Below are 22919 nucleotides of genomic sequence, written 5' to 3'. Positions count from 1 at the left end.
GCTCGTGACAATCTGATGTCTCGAGTGCCTTTGGGTCTCGCACCCTGTTTGTGCCATCGATTAGTAAAACGATCGGCTTGTTTCTCTACACTCAGTATGGCCGGTCGAGAAGCACTAGATTCATTGGACTCACCGGCTGTATGCTGAGGACGTCCATGACGAAACTCTGTTGTGTGTTCCGTCTGGTTTGGTGGTCCCGCAATTAACTTTGTTTCAAGAATTGCAATCCTTTGTAAAAGTCTGTGGCAGTTGGAGCAGCAAGTAGATTCCAGAGGAGGCATTTTCTTATCCTTATGAATGTAGGCAGTTGTGTTTTCTCTTCCCCGGAATGTAAGCTTTCAGTGGGAGGCTGGTCGAATAAAATAATTCTGCTTTTTTTTTGTAGTAATCCAAGCGTTTGAGCACTGTGCTGATTTGCTGAAGTTAAAATTAGGTGATAAAAGGAGATAAAATATAGAAATATAAAAGCGATAGAGCAAAGCGCGGAGCAGTAAGCGAGAGCGTCCGAACAGTAGCTGAGCAGGAAGTAGTCGTCATCAGTAGTAATTATCGTCATCTTTGCAACAGGTAAGTCTATTCTTCACGACTGTATAATCGATCATTATTTATTAATAAACAGTGTTTGTTTTTAGACAATTAAACATGCCAATAAAGCTAGCTAGCGTGTAATAGCACACGTTTTCTTCTGTACATGTGAACCTGCAACTTTACCATGATATACAGTAAAAAACATGCCACTACTGTCAAGATAATTAGCCGACCGCTAATTAAGCTATATCCTCCTTAAACCATTTTTTTTGTTGTTGTTAATTTAGTATTTTTTTGTGTCATTCATTACATTATTTTGAGCACAAGAAGATTTTTACTAAAACCTTTAAAAAAAAAGTTTAATTCATATATGTTATACTATACTATGTTATACACCAGTATACATATTTATGTTATCTTTTTAAATACTATGTTATACATATTTAAAAAGACATGAATAGGCAAAAACTGTCAGGATACAGGCACAGAGGCGGAGGTAAGTGAAAGCAAACGTGAGTTTATTTACAGTGATATATGTGCAGAGACAAAGTTCATGTGCGTTGACGATCACGTCGTGCAGAGGATCCCAGGTGAGCAGACCCTTCTTCAGAGAGTTGGATGTGGGTAGACAATGTCCAGTGATACGAATACTTTTCTGTTTCAGATCCAGGGAGGAACAGGGAGATCTCGGTGGACACGTGGAGCACTTGGATTCAAATGGCAGGACTCGGGAAACAGGGAACCAGACTGGAATACTGGAGACAGCAAGACAGGGAGACAAAGGTGAGTATATTCAGGGGTGAGTATAGTTACGTGATGGATCTTCGTTGGCAAACTTGGAAACTTCGGGAAATCGTGGGTAACGGTCTTCTCCTGTTGGAGGCTTGACAATGACTGGGGTGTGCGTGAGTGTTTTATAGGGCTGGCTAACGAGGTGACTGATTGTGAACAGGTGTGACTGGTTAATATTCCGGGGAGAGTGACCTTTGAGTGGTGGATGGGAATGAATCTGATTGACTCCTGACACTACCCCCTCCTCCAGCGTCCGCGCCAGCGGACCTAGGACCCCGACGTCGTGGGGGTCTACCTCGAGGTCGAGGAGCAGGTTTGTCAGGGTGTTGTTCGTGGAAGGCAGTGAGTAGCATGGGATCAAGGATGTCCTTACGAGGTATCCAACACCTCTCTTCCGGTCCATAATTTTCCCAGTCAACCAGATACTCGAGTAGACCACCCCGACGTCGGGAGTCCAGGATCTCTCTTACAGCGAAGATGGATTCTGTTTCAATGGGGGGTACCGGAGGATTTTCATCTTGTGCTAGATCTGTAGAGGGGACTGGAACAGGTGAGTGATGGGGCTTCAGGAGGGAAACATGGAATGAGGGGTGGATGCGGTAGTGACTTGGCAGACGGAGCTGGTAGGTAACTGGATTGATTTGTCTTGTTATGGGAAACGGACCAATGTATCTTGGACTTAACTTGCGACAGGGTAGTCTCAAACGGATATCTTTTGTTGAGAGCCAAACCAATTGTCCAGGTTGGTATTCGGGGGTGTTGCTTCGGTGAGTGTCTGCAAAGTGACTGTGACGGTTTATGGCTTGTTGGAGGTGATGGTGAGCTTGGTTCCATATTCTCTCACTGTCCCGGAACCAGGCGTTAACTGCTGGGACTTCTGAGGGTTCCCCGGACCACGGGAACAGTGGAGGTTGGTAACCCAGAATGCATTGGAACGGAGTCAGGTTGGTGGAGGTTTGTCTAAGGGAATTTTGGGCATACTCTGCCCACACGAGGTAACGACTCCAGAGGTGCTGATTGGCATGGCAGAAAGTTCGGAGGAAACGGCTGACATCCTGGATTTTTCGTTCTGCCTGACCATTAGCCTGTGGGTGATACCCTGAAGTGAGACTTACGGTGACATTCATCAGTGCAAAGAAGGCTCGCCAAACTTTTGAAATGAATTGAGGCCCCCTATCTGATACAATGTCCTCTGGGAGGCCGAAATTCTGGAAGACATGTTCCATTAAAAGTTCTGCGGTTGCAAATGCTGTGGGTAAGTTTCTCAGGGGAATCAGCTTACACGCTTTCGAAAAGCGGTCGACGGCCACCAGGATGCAGGTGTTCTCTTCGGAGGGTGGAAGATCAGTCACAAAATCCACCCCAATGTGCGACCAGGGTCTTTGGGGAACGGGCAGAGGCATGAGTTTTCCTGCGGGCAAATGACGAGGGTTTTTGTTCATTGCACATAGGATGCACCCCTTGATGAATGATTTGACGTCTCGGAGCATGTTGGGCCACCAGTAGCAGTTTTGGAGAATGGAGCAGGTTTTGGTGACTCCTGGGTGACCCGTACCAACGGAGGAGTGCGCTGAGGAGATAAGTGATATACGGAATTCATCGGGTACGTAGATTTTCCCAGCTGGGCATTCCGTAGGACTGGGTTGGTTTCGAGACAATTCCATCAGTTGTTCGTTTAAGTCCCACTGAATGGGATTGACAAAGATTTTCTCTGGAAAGATGTTCTCGGGTTCTTCATGGTGAGTTTCAGGAGCATGGAGACGAGACAGAGCATCCGCTCGGACGTTCTTGGAGCCTGGACGATAGGAGATCTGGAAGTGAAATCGAGTGAAGAAAAGCGCCCATCTAGCCTGGCGTGGATTGAGTCGTTTTGCTTCTTTCAGATACTGGAGGTTCTTATGGTCGGTGAGAACCAGGAACGGGTGTTTGGCGCCCTCCAACCAGTGTCGCCATTCTTCAAGCGCAAGTTTTACCGCCAGGAGTTCCCGATTGCCGATATCATAGTTTACTTCGGCGGGTGACAACTTGTGGGAGAAGAACGCACATGGCATAGGTTTGGGTGACAAATTGGAATACTGAGACAACACTGCTCCTACTCCAGTGGTGGAGGCATCGACTTCTACGATGAACATCTCTTCGGGATTAGGATGTCGGAGTAGAGGGGCAGTGGTGAAGGCGGTTTTCAAAGACTGGAATGCGTGGTCGGCTTCCTCAGTCCAGAGCAGCGATTTTGGCTTTCCCTTTAGGAGTGACGTTAGAGGAGCTGTTAGCAGGCTGTACTGGTGAACGAACCTCCGATAAAAGTTGGCAAAGCCAAGGAATCTTTGCAATTCTTTTACCGTCTGTGGGGTTGGCCAGGAAGTGATCGCCTTGGTCTTGCGATCGTCCATCTGTACTCCTCTTTCACTGAGTTGATAGCCTAGGAATTCGACTGAAGTTTGGTGAAATGAGCATTTTTCTGCTTTTAGGAACAAAGAGAACTCACGTAGCCGTTGGAGGACTAAGGAGACGTGTCGTTGGTGTTCCACTGGATCCTTGGAATAGATTAAAATGTCATCGATGTAGATTATTACGAATCGGTTCAGATAATCTCGGAGTACCTCGTCCATAAAGCTTTGAAAGATGGAAGGAGCGTTGACCAGTCCATACGGCATAACCAAATATTCGTAGTGGCCAGCAGGGGTGATGAACGCGGTTTTCCATTCGTCGCCTTCTCGAATTCGGATGAGGTTATATGCGCTCCTCAAGTCCAGTTTAGTGAACATCTTGGCCTCACGCAGCTGCTCCAGTGAGGAAGGAACCAACGGTAGTGGATAGCTGAACTTCAAGGTTATTCTGTTCAGGGTTCGATAGTCGATACAAGGACGTAGTCCGCCATCCTTCTTAGGAACAAAGAAAAAGCTGGCAGCAGCAGGTGACGTGGAGGAACGGATATACCCCTGTTTCAGAGCCTCTTCAATGTACTGTTGCATGGCTTTCTGTTCGGGAATAGACAGGGAGTAGATTCGTCCCTTAGGAATGGGTTCTCCTGGAACAAGGTCGATCGCACAATCCCAAGCTCGATGAGGGGGTAATTTAGCAGCCTCGACAGGATTGAACACATCTGCAAACGAGGAATAACAGGTAGGTATGGAAACGGACAGACTCTCAGTGGGGCTTTCGATGGAGGTTGAGTTTACTGGGACAATGTTAGGTGCATCAACGATGGATGTGGTCGCCAACTCGGCAGTTCTGGATGCACACCTACACCCCCAGTTCAGGATCTTACCAGATGACCAGTTGATATTGGGTTGATGTCGAATAAGCCATGGGCGACCCAGAATTAGATCAGTCTGACTGTTCTCTAATATGAAAGGTTCAAAAAGTTCGTGATGTGTATTTTCGACACCCAGGATGATGGGTTTAATCTGAGCTGTGACATACCCCTTATTTATGGTTTCACCCGTCACTGCATGGATGGAGTATGGTCTGGCGGTGGCTGATTTCTCGAGCTGGAGTTTTTGGCAGAGCCTTCCGGAAATGAAGTTTCCTGCCGACCCGGAGTCCACTATGGCTGTGGCAGAAACATGGAAAGTCGTGGATTTTAAGATCACTGAAATAGTTAGTGGGGCTGATACCGAATCGGCCGTAAAGACAGAACTCACAAGCATTCTGGGGGGTCGAGTCGGACATGACTGACGAAAGTGTCCTCCCATTCCACAATACAGACATAACCTGAGTTCACGGCGCCGGGCACGTTCCGCTGGGGACAGTCGGTAAGTATCCAATTGCATCTTTTCTCCATCTGCTTCGGGCGGAGCTTCCGTGGGATACTGAGAATTACTAGTGGGTCGGCGATTTTCTAGATAACAGCCCTGAGATCGTTGATGCACACGGAGAGCTTGTTGGATAAATTTTTCAACACCCAGACTGTCATCATATATCGCCATTTGCAGACGGAGAGCAGGATTCAGACCACGTCAGTAAACAGAAATGAGCGCCTTCTCGTTCCACCCACTTGCAGAGGCTAAAGTGCGAAATTCCAACGAATACTCAGAAACCGATCTTCGACCTTGGTATAGTTGCAGTAGTTTGTCACTGGTGGAAGAATCATCAACTGGTCGTCCGAAAACTTCTTTAAAATGGTTTACAAACCCTTGTACCGATGAGGTTGTAGTGGACTCCTGTAACCACATGGTTTCAGCCCATCTCAAAGCAGCCCCGGATAACTGTTGGATGATAAAAGCGATTTTCGATCTTTCTGTGGGATATAACTGATTTTGCTGTTCCAGAGCAAGCGAACACTGAAGCAGGAACCCGTTGCAATCCTCCACCCGTCCGGAGAATGGCGCTGGACGTGATGCTTGGTTAGCGAAGCATATCATCGAAGAAGTGGAGTCTGCGGAAGTGCTGAGCGTAGACTGACCGGAATTTTGAACAGTGGCTGTAGACTGTACAGGGTTATCACCATGGCGGGTAGCTTCCATCGCGCTGTTTAACTTTTCTGTTCTGGTCAAGCCTTCTGTCAGGATACAGGCACAGAGGCGGAGGTAAGTGAAAGCAAACGTGAGTTTATTTACAGTGATATATGTGCAGAGACAAAGTTCATGTGCGTTGACGATCACGTCGTGCAGAGGATCCCAGGTGAGCAGACCCTTCTTCAGAGAGTTGGACGTGGGTAGACAATGTCCAGTGATACGAATACTTTTCTGTTTCAGATCCAGGGAGGAACAGGGAGATCTCGGTGGACACGTGGAGCACTTGGATTCAAATGGCAGGACTCGGGAAACAGGGAACCAGACTGGAATACTGGAGACAGCAAGACAGGGAGACAAAGGTGAGTATATTCAGGGGTGAGTATAGTTACGTGATGGATCTTCGTTGGCAGACTTGGAAACTTCGGGAAATCGTGGGTAACGGTCTTCTCCTGTTGGAGGCTTGACAATGACTGGGGTGTGCGTGAGTGTTTTATAGGGCTGGGTAACGAGGTGACTGATTGTGAACAGGTGTGACTGGTTAATATTCCGGGGAGAGTGACCTTTGAGTGGTGGATGGGAATGAATCTGATTGATTCCTGACAAAAACAAGTGTTTTTTTGTTTCAACAAATGATTCTCAACTATGTTATAAAAGATATACCAAAACGATTTGATATACCATTTTAAGTTTTAGATCTGTTTGATGATCATATTATTATGAATTGTCATAAACGCCTTTATGTTATATTTGGTGTTTCTTAGTAATCTCTGCCACAAAAGCTAAACAAAACAAAACGATTTAAGCATGGCATGATACCAGCAAGATTGTACCAAGAAGTGTTATTGATTTTCTTATTAAAAAGTTCATCACACTATTTACAATTTGTACACAAGGCAATTCAAAGTGATTCACAGTTGTGTAAAAACAATAATGCTTATGCGCATAATAATAATAATCATTAATTATTATAATATTATAATAATTAATTACATAAAAAAGAAATGCTGTAGTAAAATACTTTCAGTTGGAATATGACAGCTATGTAACGTTCTGTTTATGCCTGTGTCCTTTCAGATTATGTATGCATACCCGGTTTTACGAAGAACCTCTGAGGGTCGACTCCTTATGGGGCCAACTGAGGAGGCCAATAGGAGGAAGATCGTGTTGGCAGGGAGGGCCAGGTGTAAGGAGGAGGTCCTGGCTGAGGCCACTGCCTTTGTGAGGCAGAATGGAGGGAATCCTGGAGACCAGTTCCTGGTTCTGGCTCACTGCAAGATCCAGTTTGGGAAACACCAGGGTCAGAGGTTCCTGTGGCTGCTGGAGAACTCACTGGGGTATGCCTGCTATCTGGTCAGCAGCATTTTGGGGGAGGAGGAGAGGGACAACCCGCTGTCTGACAACAAACACCTGTTCCTCAGATACACCTCGAAGATCAGGGAGGTAGGCGAGGCTGTGGAGGTGTGTCATATAAAACAGGCCATGCTGCAGGAGGCCCAGAGGACAGGAGACTCTGGATGTCTGATGGTGGAGTTTGGGGATTTTAGGGGTAGGTCAATGAAGGAGGTGTATGAGGACCCAAGCAAGGAGGCCCAGGCTATTATCATCACCTACCTGAAGAAGGCAAAGGCCGGGCCTAACACCAATATGGCCCTTTTCAAAGCATACGTGCCTTTAGAGGCAGGCTCCAGCCCACGTGCCCACCACCACTGTGCCCACTGCATCTGTCCTCACTGCTGCTGTGCCCACTGCCACTGTGTCTGTTCCTCCTCCACCTACTGCCACTAAGAACAGGCCACTGCTGGCGACCAATGTGAAGGCCCTGTTGGCGTGGGGGAAGCATTTATCTGCTTCACAGCTGGCACAAAAGATTTTGTCTCCAGCCAAACCCTGTAAGTGATTTGCAAGCTTTAAAATCATTACAGTATATATTATGCAGTATATATGTCTAACGAAAATACGTGTTCAACAGCTACAGGACCACGTGTACCACCTGCGTCTGAGTCCGCAGTCCGGAGACAGCTCTTTACATGTGGTGAGTATCACTTAACGCATACAAGTGTGTTGGTGACATGTGCTTAGTGTTTTATGTTATTTTACAGACTCTGCTGCTACGGATTTTTTTGAGGAGGAAGATGACCTGGAGATGGCAACTGTAGCCTCGCAAGCTGAGGAACAACTTCCTCAAGGTATGTAAATCTTAAACAATATTTTACAAACAATTACAAATAAAACAAAACAGTATTTTTTAAATGACATATTATTTTATTTCACAACACAGAGGAATGGCACTTCTCAGGTGTCAATCTACATTCACTCTTTGAGTGAACATCCTCAAAGGAAAAAAGATAATTTAAAGGTGTATGTAAAAGGTTTTATTTAATGTTTTATCGTAATCACTGACTAAAGCTCATTCTTGTCATCTCACACTTCCCCCACTCCCCTTGGAATAAGTGGCTGTTGTAGTGTTTGGTCTGCTTCGCTTCACACTTGGCTGATCCCATCTTTTTTTCTTCTTGTATTTCTTCTAATGGTGCTTGGATGAAAAACAGGATGATTTTCACTGCTTCCTTCCATCTTTTAATCATCATGTCATCTCTCTACTAATCATACATGCTTTGCAGTAAACCTTGTAATCGCAGTAGCTGTCCAGCAGAGCTGAGAAAGTCATGCAGTGAAAGTCTAAAACAATAAGATAATTTTGTTGTGTTTTTTTACGCTCCAGCCACTGCAGGCTCGAGAGGCCCTGCTCCTGCCCCGGCTCGTGCTACTGCCCCTGCTCCTGCCCCTTGTCCTGCTCCTCCAGCAATGTGGACCCCTGGCCAGGTGTCCCAGTCGCCTGCAGAGCTTCCTGTCCACTGGAAAGAGCAACTCCCATCTTTCCAGCAAGGCCTTCAACCCCTGTCCCTCTGCACCAGGACCATCCTCACTACAGCCACCCACAGGACTGCAGCGCCCTGCCCAGCCTCCTCTGCAGTCTCCTCCTCTGCGCCCTGCCCAGCCTCCTCTGCAGTCTCCTCCTCTGCGCCCTGCCCAGCCTCCTCTGCAGTCTCCTCCTCTGCGCCCTGCCCAGCCTCCTCTGCAGTCTCCTCCTCTGCGCCCTGTTCAGCCTCCTCTGCAGTCTCCTCCACAGCCTTCTGTCCAGCCAAGTGCTGCCTCTGCTCCTGCAACATCAACTGGGTCCAGTGTTGCAGACCAGGCTCCTGTAAGTAAGCTTCTCATTATTCGTATGCAAGTGCTGCAGCGTGATTTCCAATGACCACAACAAAAGAGGCCGCATTTCCTCTGTGCTGGAAACTTTGCACTGGCTACCTTTTAATTGTAGATTTAATAAAAAAATTGCGCTTTAAGCCATGCAAGCTGGAATGTTTGCGGCTCGGCAGCAGCAGGGAGGATGTATGTTTCGGCTCATTGGTATAGGGGTATGATTCTCGCTTAGGGTGCGAGAGGTCCGGGGTAAGTTTTTTCTTTTTTCTCCAGCCACTGCAGGCTCGAGAGGCCCTGCTCCTGCCCCGGCTCGTGCTACTGCCCCTGCTCCTGCCCCTTTTCCTGCTCCTCCAGCATTGTGGACCCCTGGCCAGGTGTCCCAGTCGCCTGCAGAGCTTCCTGTCCACTGGAAAGAGCAACTCCAATCTTTCCAGCAAGGCCTTCAACCCCTGTCCCTCTGCACCAGGACCATCCTCACTACAGCCACCCACAGGACTGCAGCGCCCTGCCCAGCCTCCTCTGCAGTCTCCTCCTCTGCGCCCTGCCCAGCCTCCTCTGCAGTCTCCTCCTCTGCGGCCTGCCCAGCCTCCTCTGCAGTCTCCTCCTCTGCGCCCTGCCCAGCCCCTCTGCAGTCTCCTCCTCTGCGCCCTGCTCAGCCTCCTCTGCAGTCTCCTCCACAGCCTTCTGTCCAGCCAAGTGCTGCCTCTGCTCCTGCAACATCAACTGGGTCCAGTGTTGCAGACCAGGCTCCTGTAAGTAAGCTTCTCATTATTCGTGTGCAGGTCCTGCAGCGTGATTTCCAATGACCACAAAAAAAGAGGCCGCATTTCCTCTGTGCTGGAAACTTTGCACTGGCTACCTTTTAATAGTAGATTTAATCAAAAAATTGCGCTTTAAGCCATGGAAGCTGAAATGTTTGCGGCCCGGCAGCAGCAGGGAGGATGTATGTTTTGGCTCGTTGGTCTAGGGGTATGATTCTCGCTTAGGGTGCGAGAGGTCCCGGGTTCAAATCCCAGACGAGCCCATTATTAGGCTTTGCTTTTAATCTCTTCAGCCTGATTAGGGCAACCAGGATATTTGTGAGAAATTGGGGATAAAATGTGCCAGAGAGAGGCCGGTTAGCTAAGTTGCTTAGAGCGTGGTGCTAGTAACGCCAAGGTCGCGGGTTTCATCCCCGTACGGGCCACTCATTTTCTCTCTGGGACCTTCGCTCTGCTCTTCTCGAAAATGACGGGCGGTCTCCCAGACATGCCTGCTTGCTAAACCATGCAAGTATCTGTCCGAAATGGCTCAGTTGGGAGAGCGTTAGACTGAAGATCTAAAGGTCCCTGGTTCAATACCGGGTTTCGGCAGAGGAACCACGTCCGCCTCTTTTAGTCTACCTGATTCCACCTAGCCTCATCGCTATCTGCCTCTCAGACAGCCAGCTAGCAGAGTGTGTTGGTTCCATGGTGTAATGATTAGCACTCTGGGCTTTGAATCCAGAAATCCGAGTTCAAATCTCGGTGGAACCTTTTTAGGTTCTTTGCGGAAGGGAGGGAAAAAACAGAGGTGATGCGCAACTGCTGACGTGGCGGTGAAATTGGCACTCTCAAACCGAGTCGGAATTGGGGAAACATAGCTTAAAAAGCAAAGGCTTAATTTGCTCCTTGCTGTCGTGCTTCTGGACTCAATGACTTAAATCCTTGCTATCGTGCTTCTGGACTCAATGACTTAAATCTCTGCTGCTCATGGGAAAAGTTGACACACGCCAAGGTTCCATGGTGTAATGGTTAGCACTCTGGGCTCTGAATCCAGCGATCCGAGTTCAAATTTCGGTGGGACCTGCTTTTGCCAGGAATGTGTGCAGTACCTCGTTCGAAAAAACTTTTTCGGCAGCACTGAGCCGCAAGAGCTCATCTAGGTAGTGCCCCTTGAAGTGGGGCGTAAAAAGGATGGACAGCACTGGAGAATGCAGGCATCGATCCCACTACCTCTCGCTTGCGCCTACTGCTTCCTACCGATTGAGCCAAAGTAAGCCCAAAGTAAGCCCACGTGAGCCAATTGTGTTTCTCTGCTGTGGCTTACCTTTGACCAATCGCGTTCTCTCCTGTGGCTTACTTTTGACCAATCGTGTTTCTCTCCTGTGGCTTACTTTTGACCAATCGCCTTTCTCTCCTGTGGCTTACTTTTGACCAATCGCGTTTCTCTCCTGGCTCTGCTCCTGTGGCTTACTTTTGACCAATCGGCGACCGCTGTTATTATCGTCATCTTTGCAATCTTTGCAACAGGTAAGTCTATTCTTCACGACTCTATAATCGATCATTATTTATTCATAAACAGTGTTTGTTTTTAGACAATTAAACATGGCAATAAAGCCAGCTAGCGTGTAATAGCACACGTTTTCTTCTGTACATGTGAACCTGCAACTTTACCATGATATACAGTTAAAAACATGTCACTACTGTCAAGATAATTAGCCGACCGCTAATTAAGCTATATCCTCCTTAAACCATTTTTTTGTTGTTGTTAATTTAGTATTTTTTGTGTCATTCATTACATTATTTTGAGCACAGGAAGATTTTTACTAAAACCTTTTAAAAAAAAAGTTTAATTCATATATGTTATACTATACTATGTTATACACCAGTATACATATTTATGTTATCTTTTTAAATACTATGTTATACATATTTAAAAAGACATGAATAGGCAAAAACAAGTGTTTTTTTGTTTCAACAAATGATTCTCAACTATGTTATAAAAGATATACCAAAACGATTTGATATACCATTTTAAGTTTTAGATCTGTTTGATGATCATATTATTATGAATTGTCATAAACGCCTTTATGTTATATTTGGTGTTTCTTAGTAATCTCTGCCACAAAAGCTAAACAAAACAAAACGATTTAAGCATGGCATGATACCAGCAAGATTGTACCAAGAAGTGTTATTTATTTTCTTATTAATTAGTTCATCACACTATTTACAATTTGTACACAAGGCAATTCAAAGTGATTCACAGTTGTATAAAAAACAATAATGCTTATGCTCATAATAATAATAATCATTAATTATTATAATATTATAATAATTAATTACATAAAAAAAATGCTGTAGTAAAATACTTTCAGTTGGAATATGACAGCTATGTAACGTTCTGTTTATGCCTGTGTCCTTTCAGATTATGTATGCATACCCGGTTTTACGAAGAACCTCTGAGGGTCGACTCCTTATGGGGCCAACTGAGGAGGCCAATAGGAGGAAGATCGTGTTGGCAGGGAGGGCCAGGTGTAAAGAGGAGGTCTTGGCTGAGGCCACTGCCTTTGTGAGGCAGAATGGAGGGAATCCTGGAGACCAGTTCCTGGTTCTGGCTCACTGCAAGATCCAGTTTGGGAAACACCAGGGTCAGAGGTTCCTGTGGCTGCTGAAGAACTCACTGTGGTATGCCTGCTATCTGGTCAGCAGCATTTTGGGGGAGGAGGAGAGGGACAACCCGCTGTCGGACAACAAACACCTGTTCCTCAGATACACCTCGCAGATCAGGGAGGTAGGCGAGGCTGTAGAGGTGTATCAGAAAAAAACAGGCCATGCTGCAGGATGCCCACAGGACAGGAGACTCTTGGTGTCTGATGGTGGAGTTTGGGGATTTTAAGGGTAGGTCAATAAAGGAGGTGTATGAGGACCCAAGCAAGGAGGCCCAGGCTCTCATCACCTACCTGAAGAAGGCAAAGGCCGGGCCTAACACCAATATGGCCCTTTTCAAAGCATACGTGCTGAAGAGGCAGGCTCCAGCCCACGTGCCCACCGCCACTGTGCCCACTGCATCTGTCCTCACTGCTGCTGTGCCCACTGCCACTGTGTCTGTTCCTCCTCCACCTACTGCCACTAAGAACAGCCCACTGCTGGCGACCAATGTGAAGGCCCTGTTGGCGCGGGGGAAGCATTTATTTGCTTCACAGCTGGCACAAAAGATTTTGTCTCCAGCCAAACCCTGTAAGTGGGTAAGTTTTTTCTTTTTTCTCCAGCCACTGCAGGCTCGAGAGGCCCTGCTCCTGCCCCGGCTCGTGCTACTGCCCCTTCTCCTGCCCCTTATCCTGCTCCTCCAGCATTGTGGACCCCTGGCCAGGTGTCCCAGTCGCCTGCAGAGCTTCCTGTCCACTGGAAAGAGCAACTCCCATCTTTCCAGCAAGGCTTTCAACCCCTGTCCCTCTGCACCAAGACCATCCTCACTACAGCCACCCACAGGACTGCAGCGCCCTGCCCAGCCTCCTCTGCAGTCTCCTCCTCTGCACCCTGCCCAGCCTCCTCTGCAGTCTCCTCCTCTGCGCCCTGCCCAGCCTCCTCTGCAGTCTCCTCCTCTGCGCCCTGCCCAGCCTCCTCTGCAGTCTCCTCCTCTGCGCCCTGCTCAGCCTCCTCTGCAGTCTCCTCCACAGCCTTCTGTCCAGCCAAGTGCTGCCTCTGCTCCTGCAACATCAACTGGGTCCAGTGTTGCAGACCAGGCTCCTATAAGTAAGCTTCTCATTATTCTTGTGCAGGTCCTGCAGCGTGATTTCCAATGACCACAAAAAAAGAGGCCCCATTTCCTCTGTGCTGGAAACTTTGCACTGGCTACCTTTTAATTGTTGATTTAATCAAAAAATTGCGCTTTAAGCCATGGAAGCTGAAATGTTTGCGGCCCGACAGCAGCAGGGAGGATGTATATTTTGGCTCGTTGGTCTAGGGGTATGATTCTCGCTTAGGGTGCGAGAGGTCCCGGGTTCAAATCCCGGACGAGCCCATAATTAGGCTTTGCTGTTAATCTCTTCAGCCTGATTAGGGCAACCAGGATATCTCTGAGCAATTGGGGATAAAATGTGCCAGAGAGAGGCCGGTTAGCTCAGTTGGTTAGAGCGTGGTGCTAATAACGCCAAGGTCGCGGGTTCGATCCCCGTACGGGCCACTGATTTTCTCTCTGTGACCATCGCTCTGCTCTTCTCGAAAATGACGGGCGGTCTCCCATACATCCATGCTGGCTAAACCACATAAGTACCTGGCCGAAATAGCTCAGTTGGGAGAGCGTTAGACTGAAGATTTAAAGGTCCCTGGTTCAATCCCGGGTTTCGGCAGAGGAACAACCTCCGCCTCTTTTAGTCTACCTGATTCCACCTCTCAGACAGCCAGTTAGCAGGGTGTTTTGGTTCCATGGTGTAATAGTTAGCACTCTGGGCTTTGAATCCAGCGATTCGAGTTAAAATCTCTGTGGAACCTTTTTAGGATCTTTGCGGAAGGGAGGGGAAAAACAGAGGTGATGCGCAACTGCTGACGTGGCGGTGAAATTGGCACTCTCAAACCGAGTCGGAATTGGGGAAACATGGGCTTAAAAAGCAAAGGCTTCTTTTGCTCCTTGCTATCGCGCTTCTGGACTGAATGACTTACATCTCTGCACCACATGGGAAAAGTTGACACACGCCGAGGTTCCATGGTGTAAGGGTTCGCACTCTGGGCTCTGAATCCAGTGATCCGAATTCAAATCTCGGTGGAACCTTCATTTGCCAGGCTAAACAGCACAAGTACCTGGCCGAAATAGCTCAGTTGGGAGAGTGTTAGACTGAAGATCTAAAGGTCCCTGGTTCAATCTCGGGTTTCGGCAGAGGAACCACTCCCGCCTCCTTTAGGCTACCTGATTCCACCAAGCCTCATCGCTATCTGCCTCTCAGACAGACAGCTGGGAGGGTGTGTTGGTTCCATGGTGTAATGGTTAGCACTCTGGGCTTTGAATCCAGCGATCCGAGTTCAAATCTCGGTAGAACCTTTTTAGGTTCTTCGCGGAAGGGAGGGAAAAAACAGAGGTGATGCGCAACTGCTGACGTGGCGGTGAAATTGGCACTCTCAAACCGAGTCGGAATTGGGGAAACATAGGGTGCTTCTCAATATCCCTCCTCGTCTCCTCGTTCCTCTGTCCTCCATCCTATGACCCGGAAACCGATCGAGCTCAGCCATCTTGAAGGACATCTCAATTCTCTAATTGCACCGCGAGGAGGCGAGGATCGAGGAGTGAGGAGGCTTTCAGAGGATTCATGAGCGAGGATACACAGGTGTATCCTATGCGGAATTGTTTTATTGACTAAACGTGACGCACGTATACATTCTCCTCCCCCTTCACATCGGTCACAATCTGTTTTAAAGTATACTTTACCTTTGCAGTTTATATAAACCACACATTACATATATTTCAACAGGGTATCTTGCTTTATTATTATTTATTATGAATTTCTTAAATAAACAAACTGCAACAACATGAGGGCAGATCCTTTGAGCGCTGCTGATGACGCTATGAAGTGACGCTCGAGTGATCAAGTATTCCAATGTATAAAAAAGCTTTCATTCGATTCCTCCATCCTCATTTTTGTCATTCATTACATTATTTTGAGCACAAGAAGATTTTTACTAAAACCTTTAAAAAAAAAAGTTTAATTCATATATGTTATACTATACTATGTTATACACCAGTATACATATTTATGTTATCTTTTTAAATACTATGTTATACATATTTAAAAAGACATGAATAGGCAAAAACAAGTGTTTTTTTGTTTCAACAAATGATTCTCAACTATGTTATAAAAGATATACCAAAACGATTTGATATACCATTTTAAGTTTTAGATCTGTTTGATGATCATATTATTATGAATTGTCATAAACGCCTTTATGTTATATTTGGTGTTTCTTAGTAATCTCTGCCACAAAAGCTAAACAAAACAAAACGATTTAAGCATGAAATGATACCAGCAAGATTGTACCAAGAAGTGTTATTTATTTTCTTATTAATTAGTTCATCACACTATTTACAATTTGTACACAAGGCAATTCAAAGTGATTCACAGTTGTATAAAAAACAATAATGCTTATGCTCATAATAATAATAATCATTAATTATTATAATATTATAATAATTAATTACATAAAAAAAATGCTGTAGTAAAATACTTTCAGTTGGAATATGACAGCTATGTAACGTTCTGTTTATGCCTGTGTCCTTTCAGATTATGTATGCATACCCGGTTTTACGAAGAACCTCTGAGGGTCGACTCCTTATGGGGCCAACTGAGGAGGCCAATAGGAGGAAGATCGTGTTGGCAGGGAGGGCCAGGTGTAAAGAGGAGGTCCTGGCTGAGGCCACTGCCTTTGTGAGGCAGAATGGAGGGAATCCTGGAGACCAGTTCCTGGTTCTGGCTCACTGCAAGATCCAGTTTGGGAAACACCAGGGTCAGAGGTTCCTGTGGCTGCTGAAGAACTCACTTTGGTATGCCTGCTATCTGGTCAGCAGCATTTTGGGGGAGGAGGAGAGGGACAACCCGCTGTCGGACAACAAACACCTGTTCCTCAGATACACCTCGCAGATCAGGGAGGTAGGCGAGGCTGTAGAGGTGTATCAGAAAAAAACAGGCCATGCTGCAGGAGGCCCAGAGGACAGGAGACTCTTGGTGTCTGATGGTGGAGTTTGGGGATTTTAAGGGTAGGTCAATAAAGGAGGTGTATGAGGACCCAAGCAAGGAGGCCCAGGCTCTCATCACCTACCTGAAGAAGGTAAAGGCCGGGCCTAACACCAATATGGCCCTTTTCAAAGCATACGTGCTGAAGAGGCAGGCTCCAGCCCACGTGCCCACCGCCACTGTGCCCACTGCATCTGTCCTCACTGCTGCTGTGCCCACTGCCACTGTGTCTGTTCCTCCTCCACCTACTGCCACTAAGAACAGCCCACTGCTGGCGACCAATGTGAAGGCCCTGTTGGCGCGGGGGAAGCATTTATTTGCTTCACAGCTGGCACAAAAGATTTTGTCTCCAGCCAAACCCTGTAAGTGGGTAAGTTTTTTCTTTTTTCTCCAGCCACTGCAGGCTCGAGAGGCCCTGCTCTTGCCCCGGCTCGTGCTACTGCCCCTGCTCCTGCCCCTTATCCTGCTCCTCCAGCATTGTGGACCCCTGGCCAGGTGTCCCAGTCGCCTGCAGAGCTTCCTGTCCACTGGAAAGAGCAACTCCCATCTTTCCAGCAAGGCTTTCAACCCCTGTCCTTTTGCACCAGGACTATCCTCACTACAGCCACCCACAGGACTGCAGCGCCCTGCCCAGCCTCCTCTGCAGTCTCCTCATCTGCACCCTGCCCAGCCTCCTCTGCAGTCTCCTCCTGTGCACCCTGCCCAGCCTCCTCTGCAGTCTCCTCCTCTGCGCCCTGCCCAGCCTCCTCTGCAGTCTCCTCCTCTGCGCCCTGCTCAGCCTCCTCTGCAGTCTCCTCCACAGCCTTCTGTCCAGCCAAGTGCTGCCTCTGCTCCTGCAACATCAACTGGGTCCAGTGTTGCGGACCAGGCTCCTGTAAGTAAGCTTCTCATTATTCGTGTGCAGGTCCTGCAGCGTGATTTCCAATGACCACAAAAAAAGAGGCCCCATTTCCTCTGTGCTGGAAACTTTGCACCGGCTACCTTTTAATTGTTGATTTAATAAGAAAATTGCGCTTTAAGCCATGGAAGCTGAAATGTTTGCGGCCCGACAGCAGCACGGAGGATGTATGTTTCGGCTCGTTGGTCTAGGGGTATGATTCTCGCTCCGGGTGCGAGAGGTCCCGGGTTCAAATCCCGGACGAGCCTATTATTAGGCTTTGCTTTTAATCTCTTCAGCCTGATTAGGGCAACCAGGATATTTCTGAGCAATTGGGGATAAAATGTGCCAGAGAGAGGCCGGTTAGCTCAGTTGGTTAGAGCGTGGTGCTAATAACGCCAAGGTCGCGGGTTCGATCCCCGTACGGGCCACTCATTTTCTCTCTGTGACCTTCGTTCTGCTCTTCTCGAAAATGACGGGCGGTCTCCCATACATCCATGCTGGCTAAACCACACAAGTACCTGGCCGAAATAGCTCAGTTGGGAAAGCGTTAGACTGAAGATTTAAAGGTCCCGGGTTTTGGCAGAGGAACAACCTCCGCCTCTATTAGTCTACCATATTCCACCTCTCAGACAGCCAGTTAGCAGGGTGTTTTGGTTCCATGGTGTAATGGTTAGCACTCTGGGCTTTGAATCCAGTGATCCGAGTTCAAATCTCGGTGGAACCTTTTTAGGATCTTTGTGGAAGGGAGGGGAAAAACAGAGGTGATGCGCAACTGCTGACGTGGCGGTGAAATTGGCACTCTCAAACCGAGTCGGAATTGGGGAAACATGGGCTTAAAAGACAAAGGCTTCTTTTGCTCCTTGCTATCGCGCTTCTGGACTGAATGACTTAAATCTCTGCACCTCATGGGAAAAGTTGACACACGCCGAGGTTCCATGGTGTAAGAGTTAGCACTCTGGGCTCTGAATCCAGTGATCCGAATTCAAATCTCGGTGGGACCTTCATTTGCCAGGCTAAACAGCACAAGTACCTGGCTGAAATAGCTCAGTTGGGAGAGTGTTAGACTGAAGATCTAAAGGTCCCTGGTTCAATCTCGGGTTTCGGCAGAGGAACCACGCCCGCCTCCTTTAGGCTACCTGATTCCACCTAGCCTCATCGCTATCTGCCTCTCAGACAGACAGCTGGGAGGGTGTGTTGGTTCCATGGTGTAATGGTTAGCACTCTGGGCTTTGAATCCAGCGATCCGAGTTCAAATCTCGGTAGAACATTTTTTAGGTTCTTCGCGGAAGGGAGGGAAAAAACAGAGGTGATGCGCAACTGCTGACGTGGCGGTGAAATTGGCACTCTCAAACCGAGTCGGAATTGGGGAAACATAGGGTGCTTCTCAATATCCCTCCTCGTCTCCTCGTTCCTCTGTCCTCCATCCTTTGACCCGGAAACCGATCGAGCTCAGCCATCTTGAAGGACATCTCCATTCTCTAATTGCACCGCGAGGAGGCGAGGATCGAGGAGTGAGGAGGCTTTCAGAGGAGTCATGAGCGAGGATACACAGGTGTATCCTATGCGGAAGTGTTTTATTGACTAAACGTGACGCACGTATACATTCTCCTCCCCCTTCACATCGGTCACAATCTGTTTTAAAGTATACTTTACCATTGCAGTTTATATAAACCACACATTACACATATTTCAACAGGGTATCTTGCTTTATTATTATTTATTATGAATTTCTTAAATAAACAAACTGCAACAACATGAGGGCAGATCCTTTGAGCGCTGCTGATGACGCTATGAAGTGACGCTCGAGTGATCAAGTATTCCAATGTATAAAAAAGCTTTCATTCGATTCCTCCATCCTCATTTTTGTCATTCATTACATTATTTTGAGCACAAGAAGATTTTTACTAAAACCTTTAAAAAAAAGTTTAATTCATATATGTTATACTATACTATGTTATACACCAGTATACATATTTATGTTATCTTTTTAAATACTATGTTATACATATTTAAAAAGACATGAATAGGCAAAAACAAGTGTTTTTTTGTTTCAACAAATGATTCTCAACTATGATATAAAAGATATACCAAAACGATTTGATATACCATTTTAAGTTTTAGATCTGTTTGATGATCATATTATTATGAATTGTCATAAACGCCTTTATGTTATATTTGGTGTTTCTTAGTAATCTCTGCCACAAAAGCTAAACAAAACAAAACGATTTAACCCTCTGGGGTCCTATGTGTTTTTGGGGTCCTGGAGGTGTTCTGACATGCTCTAACATTTGTGCTTTTTCAGTTATTTATAAACATGTTAATGGCAAAGGTGTAAATTCACTCTATATAGCACAAACAGGGCTACCATAATATGTTAGCAAGATGTATGTACATGTTTGTATTTTTGAGAGAATATTGTTTATGCATGGTTATTGAAAAAACTAAAACTTAAAATCTCTGAAATAAGGCCACAAAACACATACTAAATATGTGTCCACAAGACTTTTGACTAATGGATGTTCTCGCCTAGGATTTTTGCTTCAAAATGATCTGAAAATCATCCTTCCAAATCATTCACATAAAACAACACATTGATTTAAATTTAGTAAAACACTTTTTGTTTGGAAAGGCAATATGCGAAATGGGCGTGACTCATGTATAATGGTCTGATTCACACCTGTGAAGACAAAAGACCTGCTTAATGAGCCTGCATAATGAGCTTTTCACAGGTGTGTCACTGAGCCACAAGAAAGAATACAAGGACACAAGAAAAGAAATGTGTATATATACTACAAAATTGGTTCACAGTTGGAAAAATCTATAAAAAAATAGTATTTTTCCACTTGTATTTTTGCTTGCAAATTGTATAATATCCAAGGTGAACATTTCTAGTAATTGTGTAGTTAATTCTCATACTGTATTTTCAGAAAGTTTTGGATATGTATCCTCTCCCCAAATTTGTCACTAATAAAACACAATACAAATAATTTGAAGAGAAGGCTTATATTGACCTTTTAAGATTTTGTTTACATCTACCTTGTAAATATATTATTTGCTATTTTATTAAAAAGGTTACAATTACAGCAACAATTAAAATAACAATATTTCAAGTGTAATATTTCTTTGTAAAAACTAAAGTATACATTTTATCATACATATTTCAAAGTTAAGGATTCATTAGTTTGAATAAAGCCTACATTGGAACAAACACTATAATAGCATCCTAGTTGATGACTTTATTTTTGACAAAACAAACATAGCCTAATATATTTAACATTTGAGCAGAAATTGGTGAACAAAAGCTTATTCAATGTGGCAGTAGTCTATAGTTTAGGCTACAGTAAACAGTTAATAATCTATCCAAAAACTAGTCAACGAAATGTTGTCTTTCATATTTCTTCTGTAACATAGGCATATCGTTTGTTGTTTTTATGATAGCCTATATTAGGGCATATAAATATTAATTTGCAGTTTAATATGTTGCTAATACAAAGACATTTTAACGTTATTTCAACATATTTCAGTCGATTTTCACTCATCTCAGTATAGCAATAGGGTTTGGTAAAAACTGTTCAGTTCATTCATTCACACACAGACGCGATTCATATTTAAACAGTCTTTTTGCAGTTTACATACACTATGATATCGCAATTAGAACACTAATAAAAAAACTTACTTCTCAGATGGATATTTCATATTTCTTTGTAAAAACTAAAGTATACATTTTATCATACATATTTCAAAGTTAAGGATTCATTAGTTTGAATAAAGCCTACATTGGAACAAAGACTATAATAGCATCCTAGTTGATGACTTTATTTCTGACAAAACAAACATAGCCTAATATATAACATTTGAGCAGAAATTGGTGAACAAAAGCTTATTCAATGTGGCAGTAGTCTAGTTTACAGTAAACAGTTAATAATCTATCCAAAACTAGTCGACGAAATGTTGTCTTTCATATTTCGTCTGTAACATAGGCATGTCGTTTTTTGTTTTTATGAGCCTATATTAGGGCATACATATTAATTTGCAGTTTAATACGTTGCTAATACAAAGACATTTTAACGTTATTTCAACATATTTCAGTCGATTTTCACTCATCTCAGTATAGCAATAGGGTTTGGTAAAAACTGTTCAGTTCATTCATTCACACACAGACGCGATTCATATTTAAACAGTCTTTTTGCGGTTTACATACACTATGATATCGCGATTAGAACAATAATAAAAAAAAACTTACTTATCAGATGGATCCGTTGCTCCTCGAAATGAAAAAAAAACAGTACATGTTCTGAGGTAAATGTCCCAGGATTATTCCTCACACAGCCTCGCAAGAAGAAATAGGGTACATTAATCTGATGATTACATTTGTTGTGTCATCGCGTTTATGAGGGGCGTTGACACTTTGCATGTGTTGCTTCAGATCATTTGCGTTTGAATACCACACGCGCTCTCCGTGGGCGTGTCAGATTAGCAGAATAATGAGCTAAGAGAACGATAATGAGATCGGCTGACACCTCTCTCTTTTTTAATAGATTACATAAACAGAGAATATTTATTTTAGTTTTGAATTAGATATTTTAAAAGTACAAACTTAAATGATAATAAAGATATATTGCTCGTGCTTGTGTGAATAGTATTCGCTGAGCTTTGTTTAAGTTTAGAGACGTGCACCAGAATTTTTTTTAACGGAGACAGAGAGGCAGAAAGCACACCCTGTTTATTTTCTTCATTTTACAAAAGCACACGGTTTTGATGTTAATGTGAGTGTACACAAAAAAAAGAAGACCCTCTATAGTTTATAATCATGTGTTGATTTTATTTATATGACCAAAAATGACGGAGTATTTTAAGTCTATGTTGCTGCTATGTGGAAAAAAAACAGCAAAACGCGCCGGCGCGTTTCTCGACCCCAGAGAGTTAAGCATGGCATGATACCAGCAAGATTGTACCAAGAAGTGTTATTTATTTTCTTATTAATTAGTTCATCACACTATTTACAATTTGTACACAAGGCAATTCAAAGTGATTCACAGTTGTATAAAAACAATAATGCTTATGCTCATAATAATAATAATCATTAATTATTATAATATTATAATAATTAATTACATTAAAAAGAAATTCTGTAGTAAAATACTTTCAGTTGGAATATGACAGCTATGTAACGTTCTGTTTATGCCTGTGTCCTTTCAGATTATGTATGCATACCCGGTTTTACGAAGAACCTCTGAGGGTCGACTCCTTATGGGGCCAACTGAGGAGGCCAATAGGAGGAAGATCGTGTTGGCAGGGAAGGCCAGGTGTAAGGAGGAGGTCCTGGCTGAGGCCACTGCCTTTGTGAGGCAGAATGGAGGGAATCCTGGAGACCAGTTCCTGGTTCTGGCTCACTGCAAGATCCAGTTTGGGAAACACCAGGGTCAGAGGTTCCTGTGGCTGCTGGAGAACTCACTGGGGTATGCCTGCTATCTGGTCAGCAGCATTTTGGGGGAGGAGGAGAGGGACAACCCGCTGTCGGACAACAAACACCTGTTCCTCAGATACACCTTGCAGATCAGGGAGGTAGGCGAGGCTGTGGAGGTGTATCATATAAAAC

The 22919-nt window shown here is 45.1% G+C and overlaps 12 non-coding genes across 12 annotated transcripts; all 12 read left to right on the top strand.

Moving 5' to 3' along the window:
- The first annotated feature begins 9933 nt into the window (after positions 1 to 9933).
- trnap-agg (transfer RNA proline (anticodon AGG)) lies at positions 9934 to 10005 on the top strand. The gene has a single exon. It is a non-coding gene; the product is annotated as a tRNA-Pro (tRNA).
- A 255-nt stretch (positions 10006 to 10260) lies between these two features.
- Positions 10261 to 10333, top strand: trnaf-gaa (transfer RNA phenylalanine (anticodon GAA)). Its single transcript has one exon. It is a non-coding gene; the product is annotated as a tRNA-Phe (tRNA).
- A 90-nt stretch (positions 10334 to 10423) lies between these two features.
- Positions 10424 to 10495, top strand: trnaq-uug (transfer RNA glutamine (anticodon UUG)). Its single transcript has one exon. It is a non-coding gene; the product is annotated as a tRNA-Gln (tRNA).
- A 240-nt stretch (positions 10496 to 10735) lies between these two features.
- On the top strand, positions 10736 to 10807 carry trnaq-cug (transfer RNA glutamine (anticodon CUG)). Its single transcript has one exon. It is a non-coding gene; the product is annotated as a tRNA-Gln (tRNA).
- Positions 10808 to 13670: 2863 nt separating this feature from the next.
- trnap-agg (transfer RNA proline (anticodon AGG)) lies at positions 13671 to 13742 on the top strand. The gene has a single exon. It is a non-coding gene; the product is annotated as a tRNA-Pro (tRNA).
- Positions 13743 to 13830: 88 nt separating this feature from the next.
- trnai-aau (transfer RNA isoleucine (anticodon AAU)) lies at positions 13831 to 13904 on the top strand. Its single transcript has one exon. It is a non-coding gene; the product is annotated as a tRNA-Ile (tRNA).
- Positions 13905 to 13997: 93 nt separating this feature from the next.
- trnaf-gaa (transfer RNA phenylalanine (anticodon GAA)) lies at positions 13998 to 14070 on the top strand. The gene has a single exon. It is a non-coding gene; the product is annotated as a tRNA-Phe (tRNA).
- Positions 14071 to 14521: 451 nt separating this feature from the next.
- Positions 14522 to 14594, top strand: trnaf-gaa (transfer RNA phenylalanine (anticodon GAA)). The gene has a single exon. It is a non-coding gene; the product is annotated as a tRNA-Phe (tRNA).
- Positions 14595 to 14684: 90 nt separating this feature from the next.
- trnaq-uug (transfer RNA glutamine (anticodon UUG)) lies at positions 14685 to 14756 on the top strand. Its single transcript has one exon. It is a non-coding gene; the product is annotated as a tRNA-Gln (tRNA).
- A 2758-nt stretch (positions 14757 to 17514) lies between these two features.
- trnap-cgg (transfer RNA proline (anticodon CGG)) lies at positions 17515 to 17586 on the top strand. The gene has a single exon. It is a non-coding gene; the product is annotated as a tRNA-Pro (tRNA).
- An 88-nt stretch (positions 17587 to 17674) lies between these two features.
- trnai-aau (transfer RNA isoleucine (anticodon AAU)) lies at positions 17675 to 17748 on the top strand. The gene has a single exon. It is a non-coding gene; the product is annotated as a tRNA-Ile (tRNA).
- A 224-nt stretch (positions 17749 to 17972) lies between these two features.
- trnaq-uug (transfer RNA glutamine (anticodon UUG)) lies at positions 17973 to 18044 on the top strand. The gene has a single exon. It is a non-coding gene; the product is annotated as a tRNA-Gln (tRNA).
- The last annotated feature ends 4875 nt before the right edge of the window (positions 18045 to 22919 follow it).

The sequence above is a fragment of the Siphateles boraxobius genome, unplaced genomic scaffold, assembly GCF_051911475.1.
Source record: "Siphateles boraxobius isolate OS27281-9 unplaced genomic scaffold, OSU_SipBor_1 269, whole genome shotgun sequence".
NCBI lineage: Eukaryota > Metazoa > Chordata > Actinopteri > Cypriniformes > Leuciscidae > Siphateles > Siphateles boraxobius.
This window is presented reverse-complemented; position numbering and strand designations above follow the sequence as displayed.